Source organism: Dendronephthya gigantea, unplaced genomic scaffold, assembly GCF_004324835.1.
Source record: "Dendronephthya gigantea isolate DGI-Jeju-01 unplaced genomic scaffold, DenGig_1.0 000050F, whole genome shotgun sequence".
Taxonomy (NCBI): Eukaryota; Metazoa; Cnidaria; class Anthozoa; order Malacalcyonacea; family Nephtheidae; genus Dendronephthya; species Dendronephthya gigantea.
Window position 1 is genome coordinate 955,939 of NW_021163060.1, and position 11,396 is coordinate 967,334.

An 11,396-nucleotide genomic window follows, 5' to 3' on the forward strand; every position below is an offset into this window, starting at 1 on the left:
GCTACGCCATCTCTCGGTCGTAACGTGAGCCTTTCCCTGATTCGCGCACTTTGCCCTGGCACTAGCTGCAGTTGATAGGTCTGAAAAAGGCGGACCAATAATAATTTGATTTGGATCTCAGCAAAAACTTTTCCAATGCAGTTTCTTGGACCGAGCGAAAATGGAAAATATACACCAGAATTGGTCGACGATTTTGAATGATTTTTATTGCTAAAGCGATGCGGGTCGAATGTCTATAGAATAAAAAATAAAATCAAATAGGTTTACAAAACTTTGTAAACTTATTGTAGGTCATTTAAACCAAACAAACTATCAAATACCTGTGGATTTTCCCAGTACTTTGGATTCCTATGAGCAACATATTTTTCCAAAAAGACAGAGCATCCACTAGGAAGATAATAATCTTGTACAACAATATCCTTCAGCAGAATTCTGTCGGGGCCTCCAACTACGGGATAAAGTCGCAGGCTTTCTTTCACACAGCTGTGAAGAAAATTAAGTTTACCCAAATCCTGATACGTGATAAAGGTTTTTCTTGAACCAATTAAGATATCAATTTCTTTGATTACTCTAGAGAAAAGACATTGAATTTCATTCCTGCACTTAAAGCATTAGGAAGATTTTGTGCCATTCTATAATCTCTTACAGCGTTTTTCGACCATGCTCAAGTCTATACCGTTTTCCGGCGGACTCGACCATGGTCAATTACGCCATTTTCTGCCGGACTCGATTATGGTCGAATAGGCCATTTTCCGGAACACTTGACAATGGTCGAATACGCCATTTTCCAGTACACTCGACCCCGCCGAAAAATGGCGTATTCGACCATCGTCGCGAGTTCGCCTGAAAATAGCGAATTCGACCATGGTCGGAGAATGGCAAATACGACCATGCATGGTCGAGTTCGCCAGAAAATCGCAAATACGACAATGATCGATTTCGCCGGAAAATGGCAAATACGACCACAGTCGAGTTCGCCGGAAAACGACTAATTCGACCACGGTCGAGTTCGCCGGAAAACGACTAACTCGACCATGGTCGAGTTCGCCGGAAAACGACTAACTCGACCATGGTCGAGTTCGCCGGAAAACGACTAACTCGACCATGGTCGAGTTCGCCGGAAAACGACTAATTCGACCATGGTCGAGTTCGCCGGAAAACGACTAACTCGACCATGGTCGAGTTCGCCGGAAAACGACTAATTCGACCATGGTCGAGTTCGTTGGAAAATGACTAACTCGACCAGGGTCGAGTTCGCCGGAAAACGACTAATTCGACCACGGTCGAGTTCGCCGGGAAACGACTAACTCGACCATGGTCGAGTTCGCCGGAAAACGACTAATTCGACCATGGTCGAGTTCGCCGGAAAACGACTAACTCGACCATGGTCGAGTTCGCGGAAAACGACTAATTCGACCATGGTCGAGTTCGCCGGAAAACGACTAACTCGACCATGGTCGAGTTCGCCGGAAAACGACTAACTCGACCATGGTCGAGTTCGCCGGAAAACGACTAACTCGACCATGGTCGAGTTCGCCGGAAAACGACTAATTCGACCATGGTCGAGTTCGCCGGAAAACGACTAATTCGACCATGGTCGAGTTCGCCGGAAAACGACTAATTCGACCATGGTCGAGTTCGCCGGAAAACGACTAATTCGACCATGGTCGAGTTCGCCGGAAAACGACTAACTCGACCATGGTCGAGTTCGCCGGAAAACGACTAATTCGACCATGGTCGAGTTCGCCGGAAAACGACTAACTCGACCATGGTCGAGTTCGCCGGAAAACGACTAATCGACCATGGTCGAGTTCGCCGGAAAACGACTAACTCGACCATGGTCGAGTTCGCCGGAAAACGACTAACTCGACCATGGTCGAGTTCGCCGGAAAACGACTAATTCGACCATGGTCGAGTTCGCCGGAAAACGACTAACTCGACCATGGTCGAGTTCGCCGGAAAACGACTAATTCGACCATGGTCGAGTTCGCCGGAAAACGACTAATTCGACCATGGTCGAGTTCGCCGGAAAACGACTAATTCGACCATGGTCGAGTTCGCCGGAAAACGACTAATTCGACCATGGTCGAGTTCGCCGGAAAACGACTAACTCGACCATGGTCGAGTTCGCCGGAAAACGACTAATTCGACCATGGTCGAGTTCGCCGGAAAACGACTAACTCGACCATGGTCGAGTTCGCCGGAAAACGACTAACTCGACCATGGTCGAGTTCGCCGGAAAACGACTAATTCGACCATGGTCGAGTTCGCCGGAAAACGACTAACTCGACCATGGTCGAGTTCGCCGGAAAACGACTAATTCGACCATGGTCGAGTTCGCCGGAAAACGACTAACTCGACCATGGTCGAGTTCGCCGGAAAACGACTAACTCGACCATGGTCGAGTTCGCCGGAAAACGACTAATTCGACCATGGTCGAGTTCGCCGGAAAACGACTAACTCGACCATGGTCGAGTTCGCCGGAAAACGACTAATTCGACCATGGTCGAGTTCGCCGGAAAACGACTAACTCGACCATGGTCGAGTTCGCCGGAAAACGACTAACTCGACCATGGTCGAGTTCGCCGGAAAACGACTAACTCGACCATGGTCGAGTTCGCCGGAAAACGACTAACTCGACCATGGTCGAGTTCGCCGGAAAACGACTAACTCGACCATGGTCGAGTTCGCCGGAAAACGACTAACTCGACCATGGTCGAGTTCGCCGGAAAACGACTAATTCGACCATGGTCGAGTTCGCCGGAAAACGACTAATTCGACCATGGTCGAGTTCGCCGGAAAACGACTAACTCGACCATGGTCGAGTTCGCCGGAAAACGACTAATTCGACCATGGTCGAGTTCGCCGGAAAACGACTAACTCGACCATGGTCGAGTTCGCCGGAAAACGACTAACTCGACCATGGTCGAGTTCGCCGGAAAACGACTAATTCGACCATGGTCGAGTTCGCCGGAAAACGACTAACTCGACCATGGTCGAGTTCGCCGGAAACGACTAATTCGACCATGGTCGAGTTCGCCGGAAAACGACTAACTCGACCATGGTCGAGTTCGCCGGAAAACGACTAACTCGACCATGGTCGAGTTCGCCGGAAAACGACTAACTCGACCATGGTCGAGTTCGCCGGAAAACGACTAACTCGACCATGGTCGAGTTCGGGAAAACGACTAACTCGACCATGGTCGAGTTCGCCGGAAAACGACTAATTCGACCATGGTCGAGTTCGCCGGAAAACGACTAACTCGACCATGGTCGAGTTCGCCGGAAAACGACTAACTCGACCATGGTCGAGTTCGCCGGAAAACGACTAATTCGACCATGGTCGAGTTCGCCGGAAAACGACTAACTCGACCATGGTCGAGTTCGCCGGAAAACGACTAATTCGACCATGGTCGAGTTCGCCGGAAAACGACTAACTCGACCATGGTCGAGTTCGCCGGAAAACGACTAATTCGACCATGGTCGAGTTCGCCGGAAAACGACTAACTCGACCATGGTCGAGTTCGCCGGAAAACGACTAACTCGACCATGGTCGAGTTCGCCGGAAAACGACTAACTCGACCATGGTCGAGTTCGCCGGAAAACGACTAATTCGACCATGGTCGAGTTCGCCGGAAAACGACTAACTCGACCATGGTCGAGTTCGCCGGAAAACGACTAACTCGACCATGGTCGAGTTCGCCGGAAAACGACTAATTCGACCATGGTCGAGTTGCCGGAAAACGACTAACTCGACCATGGTCGAGTTCGCCGGAAAACGACTAATTCGACCATGGTCGAGTTCCGGAAAACGACTAACTCGACCATGGTCGAGTTCGCCGGAAAACGACTAACTCGACCATGGTCGAGTTCGCCGGAAAACGACTAACTCGACCATGGTCGAGTTCGCCGGAAAACGACTAACTCGACCATGGTCGAGTTCGCCGGAAAACGACTAATTCGACCATGGTCGAGTTCGCCGGAAAACGACTAACTCGACCATGGTCGAGTTCGCCGGAAAACGACTAACTCGACCATGGTCGAGTTCGCCGGAAAACGACTAATTCGACCATGGTCGAGTTCGCCGGAAAACGACTAACTCGACCATGGTCGAGTTCGCCGGAAAACGACTAATTCGACCATGGTCGAGTTCGCCGGAAAACGACTAATTCGACCATGGTCGAGTTCGCCGGAAAACGACTAATTCGACCATGGTCGAGTTCGCCGGAAAACGACTAATTCGACCATGGTCGAGTTCGCCGGAAAACGACTAATTCGACCATGGTCGAGTTCCCGGAAAACGACTAACTCGACCATGGTCGAGTTCGCCGGAAAACGACTAACTCGACCATGGTCGAGTTCGCCGGAAAACGACTAATTCGACCATGGTCGAGTTCGCCGGAAAACGACTAACTCGACCATGGTCGAGTTCGCCGGAAAACGACTAATTCGACCATGGTCGAGTTCGCCGGAAAACGACTAACTCGACCATGGTCGAGTTCGCCGGAAAACGACTAACTCGACCATGGTCGAGTTCGCGGAAAACGACTAATTCGACCATGGTCGAGTTCGCCGGAAAACGACTAACTCGACCATGGTCGAGTTCGCCGGAAAACGACTAACTCGACCATGGTCGAGTTCCGGAAAACGACTAACTCGACCATGGTCGAGTTCGCCGGAAAACGACTAATTCGACCATGGTCGAGTTCGCCGGAAAACGACTAATTCGACCATGGTCGAGTTCGCCGGAAAACGACTAACTCGACCATGGTCGAGTTCGCCGGAAAACGACTAATTCGACCATGGTCGAGTTCGCCGGAAAACGACTAACTCGACCATGGTCGAGTTCGCCGGAAAACGACTAATTCGACCATGGTCGAGTTCGCCGGAAAACGACTAACTCGACCATGGTCGAGTTCGCCGGAAAACGACTAACTCGACCATGTCGAGTTCGCCGGAAAACGACTAATTCGACCATGGTCGAGTTCGCCGGAAAACGACTAACTCGACCATGGTCGAGTTCGCCGGAAAACGACTAACTCGACCATGGTCGAGTTCGCCGGAAAACGACTAATTCGACCATGGTCGAGTTCGCCGGAAAACGACTAACTCGACCATGGTCGAGTTCGCCGGAAAACGACTAATTCGACCACGGTCGAGTTCGCCGGAAAACGACTAACTCGACCATGGTCGAGTTCGCCGGAAAACGACTAACTCGACCATGGTCGAGTTCGCCGGAAAACGACTAATTCGACCATGGTCGAGTTCGCCGGAAAACGACTAACTCGACCATGGTCGAGTTCGCCGGAAAACGACTAATTCGACCATGGTCGAGTTCGCCGGAAAACGACTAACTCGACCATGGTCGAGTTCGCCGGAAAACGACTAATTCGACCATGGTCGAGTTCGCCGGAAAACGACTAACTCGACCATGGTCGAGTTCGCCGGAAAACGACTAACTCGACCATGGTCGAGTTCGCCGGAAAACGACTAACTCGACCATGGTCGAGTTCGCCGGAAAACGACTAATTCGACCAGGTCGAGTTCGCCGGAAAACGACTAACTCGACCATGGTCGAGTTCGCCGGAAAACGACTAATTCGACCATGGTCGAGTTCGCCGGAAACGACTAATTCGACCATGGTCGAGTTCGCCGGAAAACGACTAATTCGACCATGGTCGAGTTCGCCGGAAACGACTAACTCGACCATGGTCGAGTTCGCCGGAAAACGACTAATTCGACCATGGTCGAGTTCGCCGGAAAACGACTAACTCGACCATGGTCGAGTTCGCCGGAAAACGACTAATTCGACCATGGTCGAGTTCGCCGGAAAACGACTAACTCGACCATGGTCGAGTTCGCCGGAAAACGACTAATTCGACCATGGTCGAGTTCGCCGGAAAACGACTAACTCGACCATGGTCGAGTTCGCCGGAAAACGACTAACTCGACCATGGTCGAGTTCGCCGGAAAACGACTAACTCGACCATGGTCGAGTTCGCCGGAAAACGACTAATTCGACCATGGTCGAGTTCCCGGAAAACGACTAACTCGACCATGGTCGAGTTCGCCGGAAAACGACTAACTGACCATGTCGAGTCGCCGGAAAACGACTAATTCGACCATGGTCGAGTTCGGGAAAACGACTAATCGACCATGGTCGAGTTCGCCGGAAAACGACTAATCGACCATGGTCGAGTTCGCCGGAAAACGACTAATCGACCATGGTCGAGTTCGCCGGAAAACGACTAACTCGACCATGGTCGAGTTCGCCGGAAAACGACTAATCGACCATGGTCGAGTTCGCCGGAAAACGACTAATCGACCATGGTCGAGTTCGCCGGAAAACGACTAATTCGACCATGGTCGAGTTCGCCGGAAAACGACTAACTCGACCATGGTCGAGTTCGCCGGAAAACGACTAATCGACCATGGTCGAGTTCGCCGGAAAACGACTAACTCGACCATGGTCGAGTTCGCCGGAAAACGACTAACTCGACCATGGTCGAGTTCGCCGGAAAACGACTAATCGACCATGGTCGAGTTCGCCGGAAAAGACTAACTCGACCATGGTCGAGTTCGCCGGAAAACGACTAATCGACCATGGTCGAGTTCGCCGGAAAACGACTAACTCGACCATGGTCGAGTTCGCCGGAAAACGACTAATCGACCATGGTCGAGTTCGCCGGAAAACGACTAACTCGACCATGGTCGAGTTCGCCGGAAAACGACTAACTCGACCATGGTCGAGTTCGCCGGAAAACGACTAATCGACCATGGTCGAGTTCGCCGGAAAACGACTAATTCGACCATGGTCGAGTTCGCCGGAAAACGACTAACTGACCATGGTCGAGTTCGCCGGAAAACGACTAACTCGACCATGGTCGAGTTCGGGAAAACGACTAACTCGACCTGGTCGAGTTCGCCGGAAAACGACTAACTCGACCATGGTCGAGTTCGCCGGAAAACGACTAACTCGACCATGGTCGAGTTCGCCGGAAAACGACTAACTCGACATGGTCGAGTTCGCCGGAAAACGACTAACTCGACCATGGTCGAGTTCGCCGGAAAACGACTAATTCGACCATGGTCGAGTTCGCCGGAAAACGACTAACTCGACCATGGTCGAGTTTGCCGGAAAACGACTAACTCGACCATGGTCGAGTTCGGGGAAAACGACTAACTCGACCATGGTCGAGTTCGCCGGAAAACGACTAACTCGACCATGGTCGAGTTCGCCGGAAAACGACTAACTCGACCATGGTCGAGTTCGCCGGAAAACGACTAATCGACCATGGTCGAGTTCGCCGGAAAACGACTAATCGACCATGGTCGAGTTCGCCGGAAAACGACTAATCGACCATGGTCGAGTTCGCCGGAAAACGACTAATTCGACCATGGTCGAGTTCGCCGGAAAACGACTAATTCGACCATGGTCGAGTTCGCCGGAAAACGACTAACTCGACCATGGTCGAGTTCGCCGGAAAACGACTAACTCGACCATGGTCGAGTTCGCCGGAAAACGACTAACTCGACCATGGTCGAGTTCGCCGGAAAACGACTAACTCGACCATGGTCGAGTTCGCCGGAAAACGACTAATTCGACCATGGTCGAGTTCGTTGGAAAATGACTAACTCGACCAGGGTCGAGTTCGCCGGAAAACGACTAATTCGATCACGGTCGAGTTCGCCGGAAAACGACTAACTCGACCATGGTCGAGTTCGCTAGAAAACGACTAATTCGACCATGGTCGAGTTCGCCGGAAAACGACTAACTCGACCATGGTCGAGTTCGCCGGAAAACGACTAACTCGACCATGGTCGAGTTCGCCGGAAAACGACTAATTCGACCATGGTCGAGTTCGCCGGAAAACGACTAATTCGACCACGGTCGAGTTCGCCGGAAAACGACTAACGTGACCATGGTCGAGTTCGTTGGAAAATGACTAACTCGACCAGGGTTGAGTTCGTTGGAAAATGACTAACTCGACCCATGGTCGAGTTCGCCGGAAAACGACTAACTCGACCATGGTCGAGTTCGCCGGAAAACGACTAACTGACCATGGTCGAGTTCGCCGGAAAACGACTAACTCGACATGGTCGAGTTCGCCGGAAAACGACTAACTCGACCATGGTCGAGTTCGCCGGAAAACGACTAATTCGACCATGGTCGAGTTCGCCGGAAAACGACTAACTCGACCATGGTCGAGTTCGCCGGAAAACGACTAACTCGACCATGGTCGAGTTCGTTGGAAAATGACTAACTCGACCCCTGGTCGAGTTCGCCGGAAAACGACTAACTCGACCATGGTCGAGTTCGTTGGAAAACGACTAACTCGACCATGGTCGAGTTCGCCGGAAAACGACTAACTCGACCATGGTCGAGTTCGCCGGAAAACGACTAACTCGACCATGGTCGAGTTCGCTGGAAAACGACTAATTCGACCATGGTCGAGTTAGCCGGAAAACGACTAACTCGACCATGGTCGAGTTAGCCGGAAAACGACTAATTCGACCATGGTCAAATTCGCCGGAAAATGGCAAATACGACAATGGTCGAGTCCGGGGGAAAACGGATAATTTACCATGGTCGAATAAGCCATTTTCCAGCAAACTCGACCATGGTCCAATGCTTTTACTGGTCAAAAAACTACAATTGTTATTGGTGAGAATTACAATGAGTATCCATACCTTCCGTATATATTTTCATTCGATAATATTTCAAACAAAGTGAATGCCAAACAGCTGGCAGTTGTTTCATGAGCTACAACAAAAAAACATCCAAATATGTTAGCAAATTAACGTCCGCATGTCTTCATTTGAATGCGTTCATGCCAAACGAGGTAATATTATGGTATCTCTTAAATAAGATCCAGATACTCTGGCCTGTCACGCAAGCAATCCTGCACGATATATGTGATTGTCGCGTAGATAAGGAATACAAGGGACCTTTAGGTACATCTGGTAGTGCTCTGGGTTGCGACATGATCTAATTGCGCCACCGAACTTACCAATAAGAGAAATCATGCATATATTTTACCTGCAACAAAAAACGTCACAATTTCGTCAATTTTTTCCTCCATCGCAAAGTTCGGCTCATTTTTGGCGATGTCTAAAATATGCGCTAGAATGTCCGTGTGGGATTCGCGGATTTCGCGCGGTTTGCGTTCCCGCGTTTCGATGACTTCGCGCGCAAAACGCCGAACCGTTTTTGCCGCCTCGATAAATTCACGATGTCGCGACGTCTTTCTCGTGAAGAATCTCGTGAGCGATTGTGGAAGCACGCTTGTGAGGTTTGCCTGGACGGCTTCGAGGCATTTCTCAAATGCATTAAGAATCTCATCAAAGTTCTCATGCGTTAACATTGAATCTTCGCCACAAATTGCCTGTAACAAATAGGAATTGGTTTTAGATGAAGTACTAGACTAGTCAGGCTAGCGTTGGTTGGAAACAGTTACTCAATATGACTAATGCAAAAAGTTGTCAAATGTTTCTCTAAACCGAAAATCAACCATAATATTTGAACAGCTTAATAACAACTTGAGTAAATATCCGTCAAGAGCCGGTTGTATAAAACGTTTAACTATATTTTGCATAGTTAAATCCTATAGTTAACTCAGAAATATACGACTCTGTCTCTGCAGGATTGGGCAATTCTGTCACTAACTACAGCGCGGTTTAAAGTTAACTTGTTTTTTATACAACTAACCCTGGAAAATCGTAAGGAACCGGTTTGAATTGCAACCTTTGGAAACAACGTCTCTTTCTTTACGAAAAGATGGCCATTACGGAATATTTTTACATGATCAAAGAAGAATATCATGGTGTGAAACAGACTTACTGTAGTATATTTTTATCAAAACAATGTCCACGATAAATTAGGATATTTCGTCTGGGTATACAAAAGGTGCCATTTTTATAGTTGCTCGCAATTTTCTTGAGATCAATTAGCAACCCTTTTCGGCACACGAAAGTTGTCGTATTTCATTTATCAAATGGAATTAAAAATTTTAATATATCGCCGAATTTTAATAATTTTAATACATTTTAATATATATTTATAGCCGGGATTATCACCGCGCTTTCAAACACACTCTGGCAACTAAAGGGAAAGTCCTATAAAAACTTACACAATCTATAGAACTTTTCTGTCATTTTCAAAGTAGTTTTCCCCTGTTCTGTTGCATGTATTTTTTGCGAACCATTAGCTGCAGTATTTTTTGAAACATGTAGTAAGATTTCTCTGCGTTTAATAAAGCTCTGCCTGTATATGCATATTTCAAATTATCAACGTTTACAAAGCAATCTTTAAACATTTATTGCTTTGTGTTTGACTATACCTCGTTGTCACTAGGAATTATTTCAACTGTCATTTGAACAATTTTATCATTTATTTTGGAATTACACTACAATTTTAGTACATGATAATAGCGTGGGGAACTGTACATGTATCGAATAGGTGCTAAAATGTAGACCCTTAGGTTAAGATTCTGTCACATGTTTCTATCTTCCAAATTAGGAAAATGAACAGTTTTATTGACGCATCGAAATATAACCGTTGGTTAGGGTTTTCATTGATAGAAAAGCTTTATTCGTGGGCTAACGTTTCGTTTTTTGAAAGTTTAACAAACAATAATAAAATGCGGGCATATATATATGCACGGGCGGGTAAACTCTGACCGGAATTTCGAAAGCAAAAAATATAATATTTGCAGTTTCTTCATGCAGAGAATTATGACAACCTAATTGCGAAAACCTCGTGGACTTGTGATATATATATGGTGAGATAGATTTAGAGATTTAGAGATTTTTATAGTTGAAACGGGTTTATACGTTCATTGTGCACTATGTACATACAGACTGATAATTCATCACTTTGACTTACCCGGTCGGAGGCTAAGAGTGAAACTTTTGCAAATTCATCCAGCATGAAAACTTTCGTTTCTCCGTCTGCTTTCGTTTGTAAAGTATTCAAAAACCGTTGCGCGCAGTCGTTGAAGGTTTTCACGAAATTTAAAGCGATATTTCCACGCCGAAACGCATCTTTCAGGCACCGTCGTCTCGGTTTCCACAGATCCTCGTCGGTATTTGTGACCAGACCATGGCCAGCAATCGGTTGGCCACAGAAGAAACCCAGTTTACGATAAACTCTTGGGTCTTTTGGCATCGCCAGATGGTATCGTAGAAGAAGCTCGCGGATCATCGTAGGCTCGGACACGAAAACGATCGCTTTGTGGCAAACAAAAACGACAAAAACATTCCCATGTTTCATAGCTTGAACCAGAAAATAATCGTAAAATGTTTTACCCTGTTTACGATACGCCGCGATATCTTTCGCGTTTCCCAACCAAAAATTTGATCGCAACGGACCAGGTAAGTGTTGAAAACGGTTGTGC